Here is a 20,672-nt window from a genome sequence, read left to right as displayed (position 1 = left end):
TCCCTCTGCCTGCTGCTTCCCCTGCTTGAGCACTATTCTCTCTCTGTGTCAAATATATAAATAAAATATTTTTAAAAATAAATAAATAAAATAAAACTAGTTCAAATAAAAGATTTTTACCTTCATAAGCTTTACATCAAAAAGGACAACATACTTAACTAAAAGTCACTTTTTTTTTTCCCCAAAGTATTTTGAAGAATGTATCTTGAAAGTCAGACTGGAAACTAACAGCAGACAAATGACTCTAACTAGAGCAAATTTTCAGACTAACGTAAACAGTTTGGATGAACCTTATGAGAATTGAAACCTGCATTTTGGTATAATGCTATTAGCAGCCACAGCATAGAACCAAAGAGAAATTTGAATGTTCCACTAACTTTTGAGTTTTTCCAATGTAAAATAAATTTCCAAGTCTTTTGCCATAGAATTTCACAGAGAACACCTCCACCTTACCTTTTATCCCTCTCTTGAAGTGTCGTTGGATCCTAGTCTCACAGACTCCCTGTGTCCTCCCATTTTGCCCTTCATCAAACTACAGTTCTGACAGGGCATTAAACTTTCTCTGTTCAGATTAGTGTGACTTAAGCAGGTTAATTATTTCTTGTGGCTGTTTCCTTCTTGGGTGTATCTAGGCCTTCTCACATACTGTGTTTCCCAAATTACAAGTCTCGTCTTTATATTCATAGGTTAGTAGATGTCATCTTAGTCCCAGACTACCCTCTCTACTTACCACTCCCAATTCATTTACACTGAACATCTGACCAATGCCACTTAAAACTGGATATTTTTTATACTTTCCTCTGAAAGTATAGATTAAAGTTAATCATGTTCCCAGCCAGATCATCAATTCAGATAATTCTCCCAGGAACAAATTTTGCAAAAACACCTTAATGCATGTGTACAGTGCTTGATTTTATAAGCATTTTGAAGAGGCAGCAAAGTGTGGAATGCAAAAATCATTGTCCTTATGCAAAAATAACTAGTCTCAAACTGTGATTATTCCACTCAGTAGATATATGACCTCGGGTAAGTCATTTAGCCTCTCTGAATCTTAATTTCTGCTTTTAAACAGGAATCAATAATCCTTGTATATAATAGTGCTGCTGAGAGACTCAAAAGAAAGTGTACATGAATATTCTTTGTATACTGTAAGTGCTTATAAGGTTAATCTTTTTGAAAGAAGAGGAACATTTCTTAATACACCTAGTCACTGTAGGACCTGACCAGAATTTGGGGGGTTATCAAGAAGTTGATTCATTCTTGACCTCTGAGCATTTAAGACAAATCTTCAGTGATAAACTGAAAATATTTTAAAACAGACACATGATATTACTATTTTAAGCACCGAAAAGTTTGACCAAAGTAGTCTGGTTGTCTCCTTCACTGACATTCTTTTAAAACAGGGTGCTGAATTTCTCCTCCAAGGCCTTATTTAATTGTGATCTTGACTAGAAGAGCCTCCCTATTCTGTGATTCAAGAAAAGGCAAGATGATTTATTATTCAATTGACTAAAACCTTGCCCATGAAAAGAAAACAAAATTAGCTTTAGTTATAGGATGTCGGTGGGATGATTCATTAACTGAAAAATATATCTGATCTTCAAGTGACAAAGATATAAATTACTCAATTTATATAGAATAAAAAAAAATCTGTACAGATTACAGAATATTGTTTCTTGATGGCCTGGCATTTAACAATTTATCTCTTGCTTTACCAGAGAGTTGTTATTTTTAATTATCCCATAGTAGTCAAATTCCTCATCCTTAAGTTAAAAAACAAGTATAAATCTGCAGCTGTTTATATGCAGTTGCACTATTAGGACACATTTAAATTCATCACAACCCACATGCTCAAAAATTTCAGACGTATGTGTGTATTTTCCCACACTATAAAGGCAGGCACCTAATAGCACTGCTGAGATGGGATTAATCTACCAAGTAAAATAAAGAGGGAAACTGCGAATTGTGATAGTAAATTAGACTGTGACTCAGCTTTTAAAGCTACCATTTGACTAGGCAAATTTTAAGCTAATGAGACCTTTCACAAAACATTATTTTTATATAAAGCAGATCATGTTCCAAGTAGGATTACTGTCAATAGAATCATAAAACCTCTAATAGTTTCTAACAAACCTTAAGTGGGAAATTAGTGTTGCTGTAAATGCATGTATATAGTTCTTGTCTCTATATATGGTACCATACCAACCTTCACAGTCTTAACACTTCACTCTTGGCTTGAGCCACTGTTCACAAGAACAAAAGTACTGCTATCAGAAAAGCTTTTTCTTACAAACCTCTCTTCTCTATGGTACTATCTCCTTAAATCAAGACAATCTCTCTTAGTAAGATAAGCCTTCAAGAGATAAATGTTTTCTATCTAGCCTAGGAAAGAATTGACCTGCTCCAAAATGCTTATTTCCTGCTTTGACCCCCAATTTCCACATGATTACAAAACTTATCCCAAAATGCCTTAAAACTTGTAACAGGCAGAAAAGATATAATCTTAGGTTGTCATCTCACGAAGGACAAACTCCAAAGTTACTATAAGCCTCCAAATGAGCAAAAAATTGGACAAAGCACCTATGAAAAATAATTCATTTGTCTGCTGTTGACTAGAGCCAGGATTATTTCTATTCAAAATATGCTTGAAAAGTTTCAGGACTCTGATATTTCTCCAAGTCTGGTTTTTTGTTTGTTTGTTTGTTTTCCCCCAGTGGTCATGCTATACATTAGCTCTGAGAAGTTGAGAGGGGAGGGGGCTGGGAATTGTACTCAGTGGACAGGGAAGATGGGCAACTCCAAATCTCCTTCTGAGCTTCATCACAACCATGGCCTCTTTGTCGAACCCTACACCTCCACATTTCTGCTCCACTCGAGATCTTGGCAGGTTAGTGTGGAAAGGGGGGGACTGTTCAGGCAAACAGACAAGAGATATTCCCAAATGAAAAAATTTGAAGTGTTGGTGATAGATCTTCTTGCTGATAAATACAAAAAAATATGTGATGATGGAATGAGAAAAAATCCACTGCAGTTATCTATATACTGGAAAGACAGGTGCTTTTGGCACTTTCCAAGAAAACCAAAGTTTGTTGTTAGTTCTAGTGGGCTCTTGTCATCTTCTGGCTCATTAGATAATTGAATTGACTCCTCTGGTCATAAGGTGATTATTATAAGGAGATTATTATAAAATATGAGGACTTTTCATTTATTTTAAAGCTAAATTTCTTTACTCTGGGATGAAAGGAAGAGGCTAAAGTGCTTATTACCCTCAAAATTTCTCTGAAAGCAGCTTACAAAATTTGTTTGTTGGATAGCACATTATGACTCTTCTGTCCCCTAAATTAAAGTTTAGCCTCCTCTTCCAGCAGGGTGCAAGAATTAGTCAGGCATTGAACTCAATCCTTTCTATTGCCTAGCATTCTATGTTCAAGTTTCCAAATTATCATTTCACAGGAAGGGAACACATTTAAACAACTTAAATAATGAAATGAATAAACCAAATTATGTTTATATGGTCTCTGAACATTTAAGGTAAGATAAAACTTTACATTTGGGATCTACTGTCTTCTTAAACGACTTAATTGTCAGAATCAAGAAGAGTCCCACAGAAAATAAGGGAAGGGAGAAGAAATGTGTGGGAAATATCAGAAAGGGAGACAGAACGTAAAGACTGCTAACTCTGGGAAACGAACTAGGGGTGGTAGAAGGGGAGGAGGGCGGGGGGTGGGAGTGAATGGGTGACGGGCACTGGGTGTTATTCTGTATGTTAGTAAATTGAACACCAATAAAAAAAAAATCTCTTAACTATTAAAAAAAAAAAAAAAAAAAAAAAAAAAAAAAAAAAAAGAAGAGTCCCACAAACTAGCAAAGTAAGTAATAGGCAAATGTTTATTCTTTTATTAAGGCAATACAAAACATTGATATGCTTATGAGCATTGTTTCTAATATATTCATATCATAATTTCTATCTAATTTCATGATGTAAGATTGATTTTTAGTCTTAGAAATAATATCAAAATACTAGGAGAAAATGGCCAAATGTTGTTTTTATTTTTTAAAATTTTTCATTAATTTCTAACAACATCGCTGTTTATCCAGTATTAGAACTAGGATACCAATCATGATTAAATGAGATTCTTACACAGCAGTAAAAGCTTTATAGACCCCTAAATATGTTTTATTAAACTAAAATTAGAAAAAAAGGTTCAAATAAGCCAAACTAATAAACTTGTTTCCATAAGTTCCCATTGGCATTTGTCCTCTGACCCCAATAAGGCTGGATATACTGCAAGTTCCTTAACAAACACTCAACAAATTAAATCATTTTTCTTCAGTAACACATTGATGAGCTGCAGAGGCAACTTAGCTTATTCAGTGCAACCATTTTTGGGTCTTAATAATGGAACTATTGAATTATTTCAATATAATAATTTTAGAAAAAAGTGTACTAAAGCAATACAATAATGTGAGTGTACCTAAAGTCACAGGGCTGTACATTTTAAAATGGTTAAAGTAGAAAATTTTATGTTATATAAATTTTACCACACAAAATAGAGTAAACTAAAGCATTATAATACAAATTTAAGAGTAAAGGAAACATATCTACATTTTGCTACCTCTCACCTGATGAGCATGTTTAAATATCAAATTATATCATCATATATTCTTTTCCCTTTTTTGGCAGGTTGTTTTTAAATGAACAGCTCAAAATGGTTCTTTGTTAAAACAGAACAAATTTACAAACCTTAAAGATTAGCAATCAAACATCAGTTGTCAAATTAATTAGAAGGAAGCTTTTTTTCCTAATGCAGAACTCCAGCTCTATAGATACAGATACACTAAAGTGGCATTCATTTTTCTCTTTTTGTATGAGGGTAAAACACTTATTTTTGAAGAGCTCTCTTAATAAAGTCTTTATATAAAATTTAATAGATTATAATTAAAAGGTAAGCAAAAATATAGGCACATATATCTTATTTTCACCACAGGGTTTCTATCTTGTTCTTATAGACAACCTATGAGCTCTTAACACTATACTGTTCATTTTAGTTTTATGAACCTCCAAGCAAAATTCAGAAAAAAGATCTGGTAGATACATGAAACCTTCCAAGGATTGTGGACAATATAATCTAGAATCCAAATGAGCCCCAACCTTGGATATTGAGAGGCCCCAGGTTTCCAGTCTTCATTCATTCATTTAACAAACAGTAAAGCGTATGCTTACTACATTCTAGGGACTAGCATATTGTAGAGTTTTGAAGAAACTGATAAAGTTTAATTTTTATCTTAAAGAGATCACTCTGGATGTGCACTAGATGATGGCACTGAGGATGGTGTTATAGGTGACTGCTGACTCATTAAAGAAAGAGACCGTGATTGCTTGAAGTAGATTACTAGTAAAAGGAATGGAGAGAGGTGAGAAATATCAAAAAAAATAGGAGGTAAAATAAAAAACCCTTGACTGGGTCTAGGATGACTCCTAGGTTTTTGGTTTGAGTGAGAGGTGAGTAGAAATATTACTGAGATATGGACTACCAGGAGAGGTGAAATGGGAGCAACACAGAGTTTACTTTGGGCCAAGGTGGAATTTTATTTTAAGACTTTATTTATTTATTCATGAGAGACACAGAGAGAGAGAGAGAGAGAGAGAGAGAGGGAGAGAGGCAGAGACACAGGCAGAGGGAGAAGCAGGCTCCATGCAAGGAGCCCGACGTGGGACTCTATCCCGGGTCTCCAGGATCAGGCCCTGGGCTGAAGGCAGCTCTAAACCCCTGAGCCACCTGGGCTGCCCTGGAATTTTAGATGACTATGGAACATCTAGATGAAAAGACTGGGCAGAGAAGAAGACTTAAAATATAAAGGTTGAGGGATAAGAGAACCAGGAGCATGACCTCTCAAAGAAGCCAAAGAACAGACTTAATTAAAGGAGTGAGTGCTGGAAAATAAGATGTTAAGATGGCTTACTGGATTTAGCTATTCAAATCTCTGCTGGTAACTGATGAGAGAATGTCCTATGTTGCCTTTAAGATGGTGAGGACAGTGACAAGGGTGAGAGCAAGGGTTTTCAGGGAAGGAGAGGAGCAGGTATAAATGTTCTTTGATAAGAAAGAAGGCCAGGATGATTCTAGCAAAAGTTGGGGGTAGAGTGGCTCCAAATGAGACTAGAACAGCATGCAGAGGCCAAGAGTGATCATCCAGAAGAAGGCTATTCTCAAAAATGCTGGCTTTATTAACTTGTATTGGTGATAGTTCAAGAAATGGAAATCAGGTCTAATATATACATGTTATCTAATATATATATAAAATATATCCCGTCCAATGGGCCAATGCCCAAATCTACATCCACGTTTGGCAATTAGGCAGTCTAGAGAAAACACACTCTCCACATACAAGGCCTAACTCTTTACACAAAACTCTAAGAAGTTGGGGAGGTGGTATCCTCATTCTACCTGTTACCTTCAAGTTTCAGGTAAGGGAAGGTTGCAACTGTAGAATCATACCATTCAATCCACATTAAAGTTTCCGAAGCTATTTTCGCACAGTAAACTCAAATTGTGTAATGTAAAGTCACCAACAGGTGACATGACTTACTTATGATTAATATCATGTGACCCACCTTAAGTCACTATGTGTGTGGTACAGTGGGGATAAAGGTCCTGATATCACTGCTGAGAAGTGGCTGAGGCCTAACCCAAGCTCTCTGTACCATTGGCTCTCCCTGGTGGCTCCCTATGCCTCGCTGGTAAGTGGAATAGCTGTTTTATTATCCATAAGGAAAACATTAATTCTCTACAACACCTTATAATTCAACACAATCTATTAAAGGCAATGCTAACTTATGCAGGCACATATCTCTTGCCAAATTAAGTTTTATGTCTGTATTTAACATGTATTTCATTTATAAAAGGTGATTCATTTAACAAAATACACTAAACTAAAGCTATCTTCTTTAGGAAACCCACTCTGATACGTATACACTGTGGCAGGGATAAAAACTAGCTGAATTATAGGAAGCCAGTGACAATCTAAATATTCTGAAAAGTGATATTTTCTATTTTTAAAAAAATGACATCTTTTCTTATATGACTCTTCTCACCTGAAAGTAAAAATAAGTGATATTCTGTAGGCAAACGTGGGCACAGAGTGTAGAGAGTCCATTTCAGGGTAGGTTCTCAGTACCACTGATTTGTTTTGAGACCAGAGGAAGGTTCCATTGTTCTAAATATCACTGCAGTCATTCATTCAAACTCATTAAGAAATGACTCAATAAAAATTATCTCAAGCTCTTTGGCTGCATGGTTTCTATCCAGGCTTTTCTGCAAGTATGACTCTTATTATCCGTGTCCCGTGTATTACTTCAAAATAGGGCATTAGCTTATAGAAATTTCATGTACTACTATGTGCTAGGCATTGTCCTAGTGGCTGGTTCTTAGAAAAATCATTAATCCCAAAACTAATGTTGCCTGGAATAAATGCCTTCTTTCGATCACTTTTTTAATGTACAAGTTTTTATAAATGATAAAGTTAGCAGAACACTGACAAAAATTATCAAATTTGGTAATTAGAGAAAAGCATACAACAACACTTCTTAATAAACAAAAACAGGGGTGCCTGGCTGGCTTAGTCAGTAGAGCATGCAACTCTGATCTCACAGTTGTGGTTTTGAGCCCCACGTTGGGTATGGAGATTACTAAATAAATAGGTAAAATCCTCAAACAATAAATAAATAAATAAATAAATAAATAAATAAATAAATAGCAGCTTTAAATACCATCAAGAATGCTTGATAACCAAGACCAGGGAGGGGAAAAAGAGTCAACAAGGGCAATATTAAACAAAAGTACTATAGTAATTATATATAGTTAAATTATATCTTTAACCCTAGAGCCTTTACTGAGATAATTAAAAGGAGACAAGAGGCAAACTAAGCTTTGAAATGTTCAAAATCGGGGATCCCTGGGTGGCGCAGCGGTTTAGCGCCTGCCTTTGGCCCAGGGCGTGATCCTGGAGACCCGGGATCGAATCCCGTGTCAGGCTCCCTGCATGGAGCCTGCTTCTCCCTCTGCCTGTGTCTCTGCCTCTCTCTCTCTCTCTCTCTGTGTGACTATCATAAATAAATAAATAAATAAAATTAAAAAATAAAAATAAAAAATGAAATGTTCAAAATCTATAAAGCTGATCTTAGGTAAAATAATACTAAAAGCATTGCCATTTAACAAGAAAACGAATACAACTTCCACATGGAACCTCAATATAATTTTAAATTACACAGCTCTTCCTAGATGGAAGAGCATCCATTATTCCTAGATGTGCTAGAAAGATCTAAGTGTGGCTTGTAAAAGTTTGCTGCAGGAACCCAGAAGATGGCATCAGTGGGCTTAGTGACACCAAGATCCTGTTGCCATGCTCCCTAGTAGGGTGTCCCCCTACCCCCCCACCCCACCCCACCCCCGCCTTATCTGCAGTTTCACTTTCCACAGTTTCAGTTAACCACAATATAGAAGTAAATGATCCTCCTTCTGACCTTTTGTCAGAAGGTCAATAGTAGCCAAACACCACCTCACAGTGCCTCCATCATTCAGCTCACTTCATCTCATCATATAGACATTTTATTACCGCACATCATCACGGAAAGAAGAGGGGTGAGTACTACAATAAGATATTTTAAGAGACCACATTTACATAGCTTTCATAACAGTATGTTGTCACAATTGTTTTATTATTAGTTGTGATTGCTCATCTCTTACTGTGCCTAATTTATGAACCAAACTTTATCATAGGTATGTATGTATAGGAAAAATGCAGTTATCCATAGGGTTCAGTACTATCTGTGGTTTCCGGCATCCACTGGAGGATAAGGGGGCACTACTGTAATTGCTAATAGTCACACTGTAAAGCAAATTATTAATGACAATAGTACCAGATTTTCAGTAGATTAATAATTTTATAATGTCTGCTAAAATAACTGGAATTGCAAAATTAGCTTAATGCTAATTTTGAGTCACATTCTATCATTCTCATTTTTGAGACAAAGGTTTCTTTGTCCTCCTCTAGACAATAATGTTTGTCTCAAAATAACAAGGCTTTGGTTTGAAATCTTTAACAAAAGCTGGGAAGAAATTGATTCAAAAAATGATAAGATTTTTGATAATGATAAATAACACCATAATATCCTCTTTGCATCACAATATAAAGAATACCATATCCTGATTTACATATTTAAAATGTTATTTATTTGGGCAGCCCGGGGGGCTCAGCGGTTTAGCACCACCTTCGGCCCAGGGTGAGATTCTGGAGACCCGGGATCGAGTCCCACGTCAGGCTCCCTGCATGGAGCCTGCTTCTCCCTCTGCCTGTGTCTCTGCCTCTCTCTCTCTGTGTCTCTCATGAATAAATAAATAAAATCTTTAAAAAAATAAAATGTTATTTTATTTTATAAATAAACCTACTGATATGATGTGTATTCAACAACAGTAAAGGTGAAGAATTACTTTTGCTTGACCTTCTTCTATATGCTTCATCTCTGTGATTCACTCAAGAAGCAAAACCATTAAAACCCAATAAAAATTGACTGTTCATTACAGATCAACAGTGACAGATAAAAATCAAAGACTATTTCACCTGTTAGAATTTTTTTCACCTGTATGGAAATTAAGTCCATGTAGATGAGGAGACCTGGCCACAGGGAAACCGGACAGGTAACAGCTGGTTATCTGGACATGGACAGAATGTCCATGTCTCCAACATTCAATTCGTCCTATAGTTTCACTGATTGCTGCCATTTCTGTTTTCCCTAACAGCATTAGGGCACAAACCCTGAGGTTGGTTGTTGTGAAACCTCACTGACTGACAGACTTTCTATTCTCAACTCTTATTTCCCCTCAAGTCCACAAGCATAGATGTTCCTTTATAGTGTCAACTGTTGCCATGGAAAAGGCCTTGTTTCTCACTTAAATCTTACTGATCTCTGCTTGTAACCTTCACGATCCACTACTTTGTACACAGTTACAAGGAACATTAACACTCCCATTTTTCTAGTCAAAAACATGACCTTTTTCAACGAACCCCAATTGCCACACGCAATACATGATTTTGTTTATTATAAATCCCAAGATAATATATTACTGTGCCTCAGAAGTGCCAATATGAACAAAGTGAAGTAGACACCAATAAAGGTTACTTAACAATTATTCAGTGGCCTCCCAGGAATGACATGCTGCTTTTAGTCCTGTCCCCTGAAGACAGATGTCCACCTCACACTCAAAAAAAAATACATTTACAATTCATCGGTGCCAAGAACCAAGTGGGCCTGAAGACTGAGATAGGATTCTGTGCTTTCTCGCGAGACTCCCCACACAGCAGGGCCTAAGAATCTGGCTGAACTTATGCCAGGGGAGACTTTGTTGTTTCTGGTGACAGGATTCATGGGAGGTGCTCTTTATGGACAACAGTATGGCATGGTCCCTAAATTAAGCCCTTGTAACGAAGAATAAGTAAATGTATTCTTTTAATACCTGTATGTAATGCATCACTTTCAGTGTATTATTATAGACATTAAATGTAATTATTATTTCATAGGTATAAGCACAAAACTTGATGCTTTATTAAGGTAACCATCAGAAATTGATAAATAATAAGGTAGGCCTTCAAATCTATACATATAAATATATATATATATATATATATAAAAACAAAAAAAAAACCCAAATCTACACATAATTTTGAATGCATAATTGTGCATGCATGATTTTTTCATTCTAATATTGCATATTTACTTATACTACTTTACCTGAAAAATCAAAATATCAACAGGAATGGAACATTCTTAAATAGATCCCATTTCAAAAATGTTCCTGACAAAATTTTCTATTTTTCTTTTGGTGCTAAATAACCAGTTCACAGAATAGTTTGTCCTTCATTGTGACTTTTCACTTTTCAGTGTTTAATGCTTATATTTACCATCAAATATTAGACATCAATGTATTATTTACATTGATTTTTAGTCACTTTGGCATTTCCTTTAATCATCTAAATTTGAATAAAACATAATTAAAAGTGAAAAGCATATTTCAATACTATTGAGTTCTACCACTTTATCATAGTGTTACTATAGTTTCAGAAACAGGTTTATAAAAATTAAAAAATCATTCAGAATTTGAAAGTTGCTAGAAGAATAGATCTTAAAAGTTCTCATCACAAGAAAAAATTGTAACTATGTGGTGATGGATGTTAAGTAAACTTATTCTAGTAATCATTTCATAAATACACACATTTCAAATCATTATGTTGTACACCTAAAACTAATACAATGTTATATGCCAATTATTTCTTAATTCTAAAAAAAAAGAAAATCAGAGTTATCTTAGTTTCTTTTTTTTGAGTTATCTTCAGTTTAAATGGAAATAAGAGATATAATCAGCCTTGCTTCAGAGCTTAAAGTTTTATTAACAAAAATAGAATTCTAAAAACGACCAACTTCCAGGAATTCATAGTTTTTTGTGCAATATTTGGTGAGGACAAGATTTCAGAGTATATATATCATCTATAAATTCTAATTAGGGTATGTGTAAAACATAACTATTAAAAATATTTCTTAGAAATGGAATCAGTGCCACTGTACTATATAGTAATAGATACATGTACGTTTCTCAGTAAGAAAAAAATCTTACAGGAAATTTAAAAACACTGAATTTATTTTTTAAAACATTTTATAAATTTGTGTGACTTGGGACATGGAGATTAAATGTCAATTTAATAAAACTACAATTCTATTCAAACTTAAGAAACAATTCATTTATAAACTAAATCAAATTTTCCTGGACTGGAGAAGTCTAGTCTGCCATTTAATAAATATATGTATATATTAACAAATGGACCATTTCTTGCACTTGTATTGTCTTTATAGATTCTAAAACTTACATTTAAATTACTTTAAACCTCCCAATTGAATATTTTTTCTGTAATAAATACCTAAAAGAAATCCGTAAACTTTTTACAAGGTAGATCAATGAACCACAAATAAAATAGAAATTCTCTTGACCCAATGCAATGTAAAAACATATCCTTAATGCCTTTTCTCTCTTGTAGTGCTAATAGAATATGTCCTTCAGGATTAATGACCTTAGAGATATAAAAGCTTTGGCTCAAACAGCCAACTTGACCTGAACATCAAGATGAATCTGATTAAAGGTTTCAAGTTTTATCCATAACTTCCGCAATAGGATAGAACCATCTAACACTTTAATCCTTATTGTATGACTCTGATTAACTGAATGTCAACATCTGTCCATGTGCAACAAACAGATGACAGATCTCAGAGAATGCATATTCTCAACACAGAGACTCTTAGGATGAATGCTACCCCCACCATCCTACAACCGCCCACCACACTGATACTTAGTGAGGGCAACCTTGGTCGAAATGAGACAAATGATTATCTTAATTTAGAAAAATGTAAAAGAAAACTGTGTAAGGATAGTTTTTATTTATGACAATAAAACTCAGAGTCCATATTTTATTGATAGAAATTACTGAAATAATTAAATTTCTTCTCCCCAAAGCATTGGGTTGGGGACTAATGGATTTTACTCTCACCATCCCCACCTATTTACGTGACACTGTACAAAAGTTCTATGTCTATTGTTTTTATTTGTCAAAAGAATATAATTCCTAGCCTAAATCATAGAGCTATCTCAAGGATCAAAGGAAATAAAGCATGCTAAATCGCTTTGAAAAGCATAATATTGCAAAACAGAGAATTTTAGTTACATCTCAGTTAAGAATATAAGTAAAGGCAATATATTAAAAGAGCTATAAATCCTTCAAAAAGTCAGGTTTATTCCAGGATTGTAAGAATGGATCAACATTAGATACTCCACCAATGTACTTCAATAAATAAATAGGTTAAAAGAGAAAAACCAATAGGATTTACCTATAGGATTTACCTATAAGTTCTCCAAAAGGCAATTGATAAAATACAACATTAATTCCCAGCAAAATTCTTTATAAAATGAAAAGAGAAGAAAATTTCTTTAAGACGACCAAAATCTTATTCCAGAATCCTGGAGGAAATATCATACCAACTGGTAAAAATTTAGAAGCATTCTCATTAAAACAAAAAAGAAACAAAATAAAAAACCTACCATTTGTTCTATATGTGAACATAATTTTGGATACTTAAGTCAAAGCAATAAGACAAGGATAAGAAATTAAGTGTAAAATATTGTAAAGGAGGTGAAAGTACATTATTATTTGCAGAGATTATAATTATTTACCTAGAAAATCCAAAATTATCAACTGAAAAATTATCATAACTAATAAAAGTGATGATATCAAAATAAAATGTAAATATTAAAAAATTAGGGGCACTTGGGTGCTGTAGTTGGTTAAGCCACCAACACTTGGTTTCAGGTCAGGTCAAGATCTTGGGGTGGCAAGATTGAGCCCCAAGTCAGGCTCCACACTCAGCACAGAGTCTGCTTGAGATTCTCTCTCTCCCTTTGCCCATCCCATTCATCCTCTCTCTCTCTAAATAAATGAATAAATCTTAATAGCTGTCTCATACATCAGCCTGCTTCTAAATGTAATAGCATGGGTGGGTAGAGGTGAGGGGACTCCTACTCGAATTAATAACAGATATTACAATACAGCCAAGAACAAATTTAACAAAATATGTGCAAAGATATGTATAATTTTATTTCATTTAAAGTCAAAAAAGAAGGATCAAATAAATGAAAACATAAAAAATACTTACTTGAAAGATAAGATTGGTAAATTCCACTAATTAGCAGATAAATACCAAAAAAATTGTTATAAAAAGCAGTGGGATTGTTTCAAGAGGTAGAGGTAGAAGTGGCATTTCAAATAACAAAGGCAACAGTATTATTTAAGTATTAATGTTGAAAAAATTCACTACCCATTTGAACAACAACAAAAAAAACCCCTAGATTCTCCTTTTATGACAGACTAAAAAATAATTTTATAAGGATTAAAGATGAAATAAAACATGTAAGTACTAGAAAAAAAATGTAACCATATATTTGTATAATTTTGGAGTGGAGAAAAATCTCTACTTAAAAAATATTCAAGGCCAGATACCACATAGGAAAGCACTGATAAAAACTGATCACATAAAAACTTAAAACCAAATAAAAAAAAAAATCCACAAAATGCAAAATATTTGCTAAATCTTTCTTAACTTACATAAAGTGTTCACAAACTAATTTTGGAAAAGATAAATTCACAAAATATGACTGCTTCAAAATTATATGAAAAAAGGTTCAAACACATTTTACAAAAAATGCTATGAAATAACAAAATTATTATTTTTTCCTGTAAAAATATCAAAGCTTAAAAAATGTAAGGTAATGGGAAAATGGGAATTTTCAATGTTAAATTGAATATAAATTGGTACAATTTTTCTGCAAGGCAATGTGGCAATATGTTTTAAAATGTTAAGAATGGGGTAGCCCAGGTGGCTCAGCGGTTTAGCGCTGCCTTCAGCCCAGGGCGTGATCCTGGAGCCAGGATCAAGTCCCAGGTCAGGCTCCCTGCATGGGCCTGCTTCTGTCTATGCCTCTCTCTCTCTCTCTCTCTCTCTCTCTCTATGTCTCTCATGAATAAATAAATAAAATCTTAAAAAAAGTAAAAATAAAATAAAATGTTAAGGATGCATCTACTTTGATCTAGCAATATTATTTTTAAAAATTTATCTTAAGAAAATATTTGAACAAATGATATAAGTACAAAAACAAAGATATAAGTACAAGGCTGTTCAATGCCACTCTGTTGCTAATATTAAAAAATTACAAGTAAACTAATAAATTCCTATCCTCAGTAAGGACTGGCAAAATAAATTATGGTACATTAATGCCACAGGATTATATGCAGTACTATTAATGGATGACATAGATCTAGAAATCTTAAAATGATAAATCTGTGTGTGTGTGTGTGTGTTGTGTACTTAAAAAGTAGGTATTATAAAAAGTACATGTAGTATGAGATCTCATTAATTATAAATGGCAAATCTGAAAGAATATATTCCAAAGGTAGTAGTTATCTCTAGGGGGAAATGAGCAAAATTATGGAATTAGTGTTCTCTGTATTGCTCAAATTATTTGAAATTAACATATATTAGCATATATTATGAGGAAACATGTTAAAGATATTTCCATAGAAACAGTCTTATAATTACCTCATTAATTATCAGAAAGTTATACTTTGTAGAGATAATTACTGATAACTATCTTCAGACTTATTTGAGGTATAACTAAAATGGTTACAATTTCAAAGTGCATGTGTTTTTATTTTTATTAAAGTATTTTTATTAAAATATTATACCAATGTCATTTTAGTTAAATATAACATTTTAAATGTTTACTATTCTTGGGATTGGTCAATGTATCCCTATTACAGTATAATAAAATATCCTTTAAGTATCCTGATAAACCTTTGATTTGGAAATTACTTTAGAATCTTACATTTAGAACTATTGACTTTAACTAGCCTTGGTGGAAAGAATCTCCAAAACAATAAAATTTTATAATATATCTATGAAATTAATCTCATAACTACTTAAACAATCAATTTAAATGAGAACGTATAGTATGTCTCCTCTTAAACTTTTGCTACCTCTAAGCTTTGAGAATGGATATAAGTAGATGAATGTTCCCAGAGAAAGAAAAGAAATTAAACTGAGATCTCCTGACTAGTTGTTTAAATCAATTTGATTTCAATTAAATGCACTCCACCAATAATGAGATTCAAATCTGCTGTATTAAATTAGGACTTAAATACATTTCAAAGAAATACATTCAGCAGGAATTCCATATAGGTTACAAGAACTTTAATCCTTCAAAGCACACATACTAATTATAAAAATTTCAACCATTTTCATGAAGTACAAAGTGTAGCCTTCAAAATTCTCCATAACTAGCCTTAGCCTAACCCTCTATTTTCTTTTCTAGATATGTGACTCCAAATTTACCTTTATATTCTGTCCTCTTTAACACACTCTCCTATCTTCAGAAAACATATCCCAGTGCACAAAATCTTTCATTTGTAACCTAACTCACAGCTATAAAATCTCTTCTTTAATAGAGATTTCTTATCCCAATGCGTAGAGTAATGTCTGTCCATCCTTACCACTTAGAACAATCTTCTACCAACTATACTTAACTCCCTACATTACCTTGTGAACTTAGGAAATTCAACTAATGAACTCAATATTCTATCTTAAATGTCACTTAAAACAGTATCTTTCTTTTTTTTTTTTAATTTTTATTTATTTATGATAGTCACACAGAAAGAGAGAGAGAGAGGCAGAGACACAGGCAGAGGGAGAAGCAGGCTCCATGCACCGGGAGCCCGATGTGGGATTCGATCCTGGGTCTCCCGGATCGCGCCCTGGGCCAAAGGCAGGCGCTAAACCGGTGCGCCACCCAGGGATCCCAAAACAGTATCTTTCTGAGTCATTTTTGCACTTTCAGGAAATATAATGGTTGTCAATATATTAAAGTACACTAAATCTGCTCAATTACCACTAGAAATTACTTCATGAGAATATAATTTGCAGCATGAGAATATAATCATAAGAAAATAAGAAATGGTAACTAGAATAAAAATGCTGTCATATCCCATGTAAATCTGAGCCAAATTCAGTTGACATTCTAACAGTGAATTCTGGTGCATATTCTTAAGTATTGGCTCACTGTTTTAAAAAGCTGCCAGGTGGCTTGTTTTCTTGGCACTGAGAGTTTACACAACCCTGTAAAATTTGAAATAGTTAGACTTGCTCATCTCAGCAGTTTTAAAAACAAGATGAACATCACACCATTTGCAGGACTCTGTATTAACACATACTGATCTCTAGGCCATCAATTTGTTTAAACACAAAGATATTTAAAAGACAGTTTGAATTGTGTGGGAGTTTTGTTGTCATTATTGTATATTAGGCCATTAGTCTTACTAAAGGACTTCAAATTCCCATTCATTGATGAAACTGGTACAACTCCTGAGAGGATAAATTTCTAATATGTCTACTAATGTTCTCTGAAAAGGATTTATCCCAGGGAGTGTGAATCCCATGGTGAAGAAATAAAAGTATTCACATTACAGATTTTTCTTTAGTATTTAATCATAAAAGGATCACAGGCAGCAAAAATTCCAAACCGTGCTGAGTCAATTAAATTAAACTTGTTTCAAAATAATGTTTCATCTCTTAGTTCTCATTTAAATTATCAGTGGAAAAGGACATTAAATCATTTATTATTATAAAACTGGTAGAATGACAGGGAAATAATGTACTTAATAAAATCATTTATAATCTATAATCATTTTCCTAAAACAGCATTTTTTTCTAAACATTTTACAATGAAAAAAGCATGGTAAGTTACAAATAGCTTTGAGACTAATCTGTAATTAATCTCTTAGAAAAAGAAACTTGACACCCCAACATATTTAAATTTAATTAGCACTGCTATCAGGAAAGAATTACAAAGGAAATCCATAATGAATTCACTACACTCACTCACTTTCATGTTATCATCCCTAGGTGGTGTTTTCACAATAACTTTTATAAATTGAGAGAAAGGAACAGCTAGTCCCATCAATGACAGTGACTAAGTTTCATTATTGTTTTAACAACCTCCAAGTAAAGTTACTTTATGTTCATAAATGAAAATCAAAATAAGGAGAGTAAGAGCATCTCACATTTCTAAGAAGCTTTATACTTTTCAAAGGGTGTCCACATTCTTTTTTTCATGAGATCTCCACAAGATTTTAGAGATGAGAAAATCCAGGACACAAAGAGACTGAATAACTTTCCAAAAAGATATAAATCAGTGGCAGAGCTGGATGCAAAACCCAGATATTCCTATTCCTGGTTGAATTTACTTCTATAAGTTCACACTACCTCTGCCTTTTACTACTATATTTTTCTCATTCCCAGAGTATCTTCTCACCCTACACCATGGTCAGGAATGCAAATTTTACAACTCTAGCTATTTTTTCCTCACTGAATGTTGAATAAAGGGGAATGCCACTTATTCTAGTTATTTCTTCCCAAAAGTGCTATGTTACTTGGCAGAAAGGCCTCTAAAAAAAAGAGAATATGGTGTGGAAAATTCTTCATAATTTTGGAATATTTTAAATGCTTTTCAATATACATTTATAAAGCCACAATTTTGTGCCAGGCACTCATCTAGGTAAGCAGGCAGCCACTCACCTAGGTAGGTATACTGCGATGTCACTCGTAGTAGAAAGATATATCAAAGGACAATCATACAAACATGAAATTAAAGACTGTAAGAAATGCACTGAAAGAAAATATTTTAGGTGGGATCCCTGGGTGGCGCAGCGGTTTAGCGCCTGCCTTTGGCCCAGGGCGCGATCCTGGAGACCCGGGATCGAATCCCACGTCAGGCTCCCGGTGCATGGAGCCTGCTTCTCCCTCTGCCTCTCTCTCTCTCTCTCTCTCTCTGTGACTATCATAAATAAATAAAAATTAAAAAAAAAAATTAAAAAAAAAAAAAAAAAAAGAAAATATTTTAGGTAAGGGGGCGCTAATTTAGTTCGGACCGGGGTCCCTTAGGTCTCCTGAGGAACTAACATTTAAACTAGGCAAATTGCCAGGCAAATAGTGTGGGAAGAACATTCTGTACAGAAGAAAAACAAAGGAAGATCCTAAAGTAACTGTACTAACGGCAGGCCTCTGAAGCAAACCCAATGACAGAAGGACAAGAATGAAATCAAGCTAGAGGGTCAGGCAGGAGGCAGATCAGGTGAGGCTATGAAAGCCATTTCTAAAAATATCTGGAATGTATTCTATAGAGATTTTATGTCAGAGAGGTGAAAGTTCTTACTTAAAAAAGTATCTCTAGCTGGATTTGGAATACAGAACTATTACGGTGCATCTCTCTCAGATGGTGAAACACAAGAAACCAGAGTATACTGACCTAAGGTGGGAATAAGAGAAATGGTTTTATTTGAAGACTTACTGGAAGTGGACTTGGAAGAACTGGGGACAGGGAGATGGGGCCACTAAGAATGACTCCCCAGATCTCTGGTTTGAGCAGTTGAGAGGCTGGAGGAGCCATTTGTAGAAGTAGACCAGACTAGAGAAGGAGCAGATCTGTGAGTGGCTCTGGAAGTGTTGAGAATGCAGTTGCAAAATGGGACGACATCTCGGGATAGACATCTGGCTTCAAGATATAAATCTGGGCACTGGGAACGGTTGGGTTATCTGTGGTATCTGAAGCCATAGGACTAGATGAGATAACTTATAAAGGCAAAATAAAAAGAGAAACGTATCTAACGCTGACCTTTGTGACAGTACATTTTGAGATCGGTTAGAAGAAGAAAAGCTTACGAAGAAGATAGATAATGAAAGCCAAAGCAGCAGGAGGAAACCAGAAGAGTATGTTGTCACGACAGCCATGAGAACAGAACATTGCAAGAAGGAAGGGGTAGGCAGCTGAAGAGAATGCTAGTAAGAAGCCTCACACGATGAAGATGTCCATCCAATGGATATGATACTACGAATGCTATTGGTGATCTTAGTGCAGTATTCGTGGAGTGGTGGATATAGAAAGTGGAAAGCAGTAGCTTGAAGAATGAATGTGTGGAGAATATAAGAGTCTGATTGAGGAGGGCAATGAAGAGACAGAACAATGGCTGGAGAGAGAGAGAGGAATCAAAGGGGTTTTTGTTTGTTTTTGCTATTGTACTAAGGGGAAAGAAAGAGAGAACAATTGAAGAGAAGGACAATGGGAGAGTGGGAGAAGGATAACCGAGAAGAGATGGAAGGCAATCAAAATGTCCTTCAGCAGACGAATGGATGAGTAAAACCATGATACATCCAGACAATGGAATATTATTCATCACTAAAAAGAAATGATCAAGCCATGAAAAAACATGGAGGAACCTTAAAAATGTATATTACTAAGTGAAAGAAGTCAATCTGTGGGGGCTACATGCTATACGATCTCAACTATAATGATGTTTTAGGAAAGGCAAAACTATGGAGACAGTAAAAAGATCAGTGGTTGCCAGTGGTTGGAGGTGGAGGAAAGCATGAAAACACAGAACACAGATTTTTCAGGGAAGTGAAAATACTCTGTATGATACTATAATGATATATGTCATTATACACATGTCTAAACCCATAGAATGTACAATACTAAGAGTGAACCCTTATGTAAACTCTGGACTTTGAGTGATGATGTGTCAATGTAGGTTCACAGATTGTAACAAACATACCAGTGTGTTGGGAGGCTATGCATTTGTGGGAGAAACCTCTGTACCTTATTCTTAGTTTTTCTATGTAACTGTCTTCCCCTTGTCTAAAGTTTGAATTAGGGACACCTGGGTGGCTCAGTGGTTGAGCATCTGCCTTTGGCTCAGGGCGTGATCCCAGTTCGGGGACTGAGTCCCACATTGGCTCCCTGTGAGGAGCCTGCTTTGCTCTCTATCTGTGTCTCTGCCTCTCTCTCTCTGTGTCTCTCATGAATAAATAAATAAAATCTTTTAAAAAATAATAAAGTCTGAATTAAAGACATTCAACTTAAATGCAAAAATGATATACGATCACTCAGTATCTTATCAACATCTAAAAAGACAAAAGACAAATTAAGAGGATGGCTTTCTTTCAAATGTATCCAAGATGAGACAGAGAC

General features: G+C 34.5%; 1 protein-coding gene and 1 long non-coding RNA gene across 3 annotated transcripts in view; one reads left to right on the top strand and one right to left on the bottom strand.

Moving 5' to 3' along the window:
• Positions 1-20,672, bottom strand: part of PLCL1 (phospholipase C like 1 (inactive)) — a 327,967-nt gene that overhangs the window by 73,782 nt on the left and 233,513 nt on the right. The window contains exon 1 of one of the 2 annotated variants that reach the window (XM_025442017.3): positions 454-561. The exons of the other annotated variant lie outside the window; for it this stretch is intronic. The gene's annotated coding sequence lies outside the window, so the exon portion shown is untranslated. Of the gene's footprint in view, positions 1-453; positions 562-20,672 lie in introns of those variants that run through there. 2 annotated transcript variants of the gene reach the window in all.
• LOC112656633 (uncharacterized) overlaps positions 1-20,672 on the top strand; it is a 48,379-nt gene that overhangs the window by 16,110 nt on the left and 11,597 nt on the right. The window lies entirely within an intron of this gene.

Source organism: Canis lupus, chromosome 37, assembly GCF_003254725.2.
Source record: "Canis lupus dingo isolate Sandy chromosome 37, ASM325472v2, whole genome shotgun sequence".
Classification (NCBI taxonomy): Eukaryota; Metazoa; Chordata; class Mammalia; order Carnivora; family Canidae; genus Canis; species Canis lupus.
Note: the sequence above shows the minus strand (reverse complement) of the source record. Positions and strands in the feature narration are given on the sequence as shown.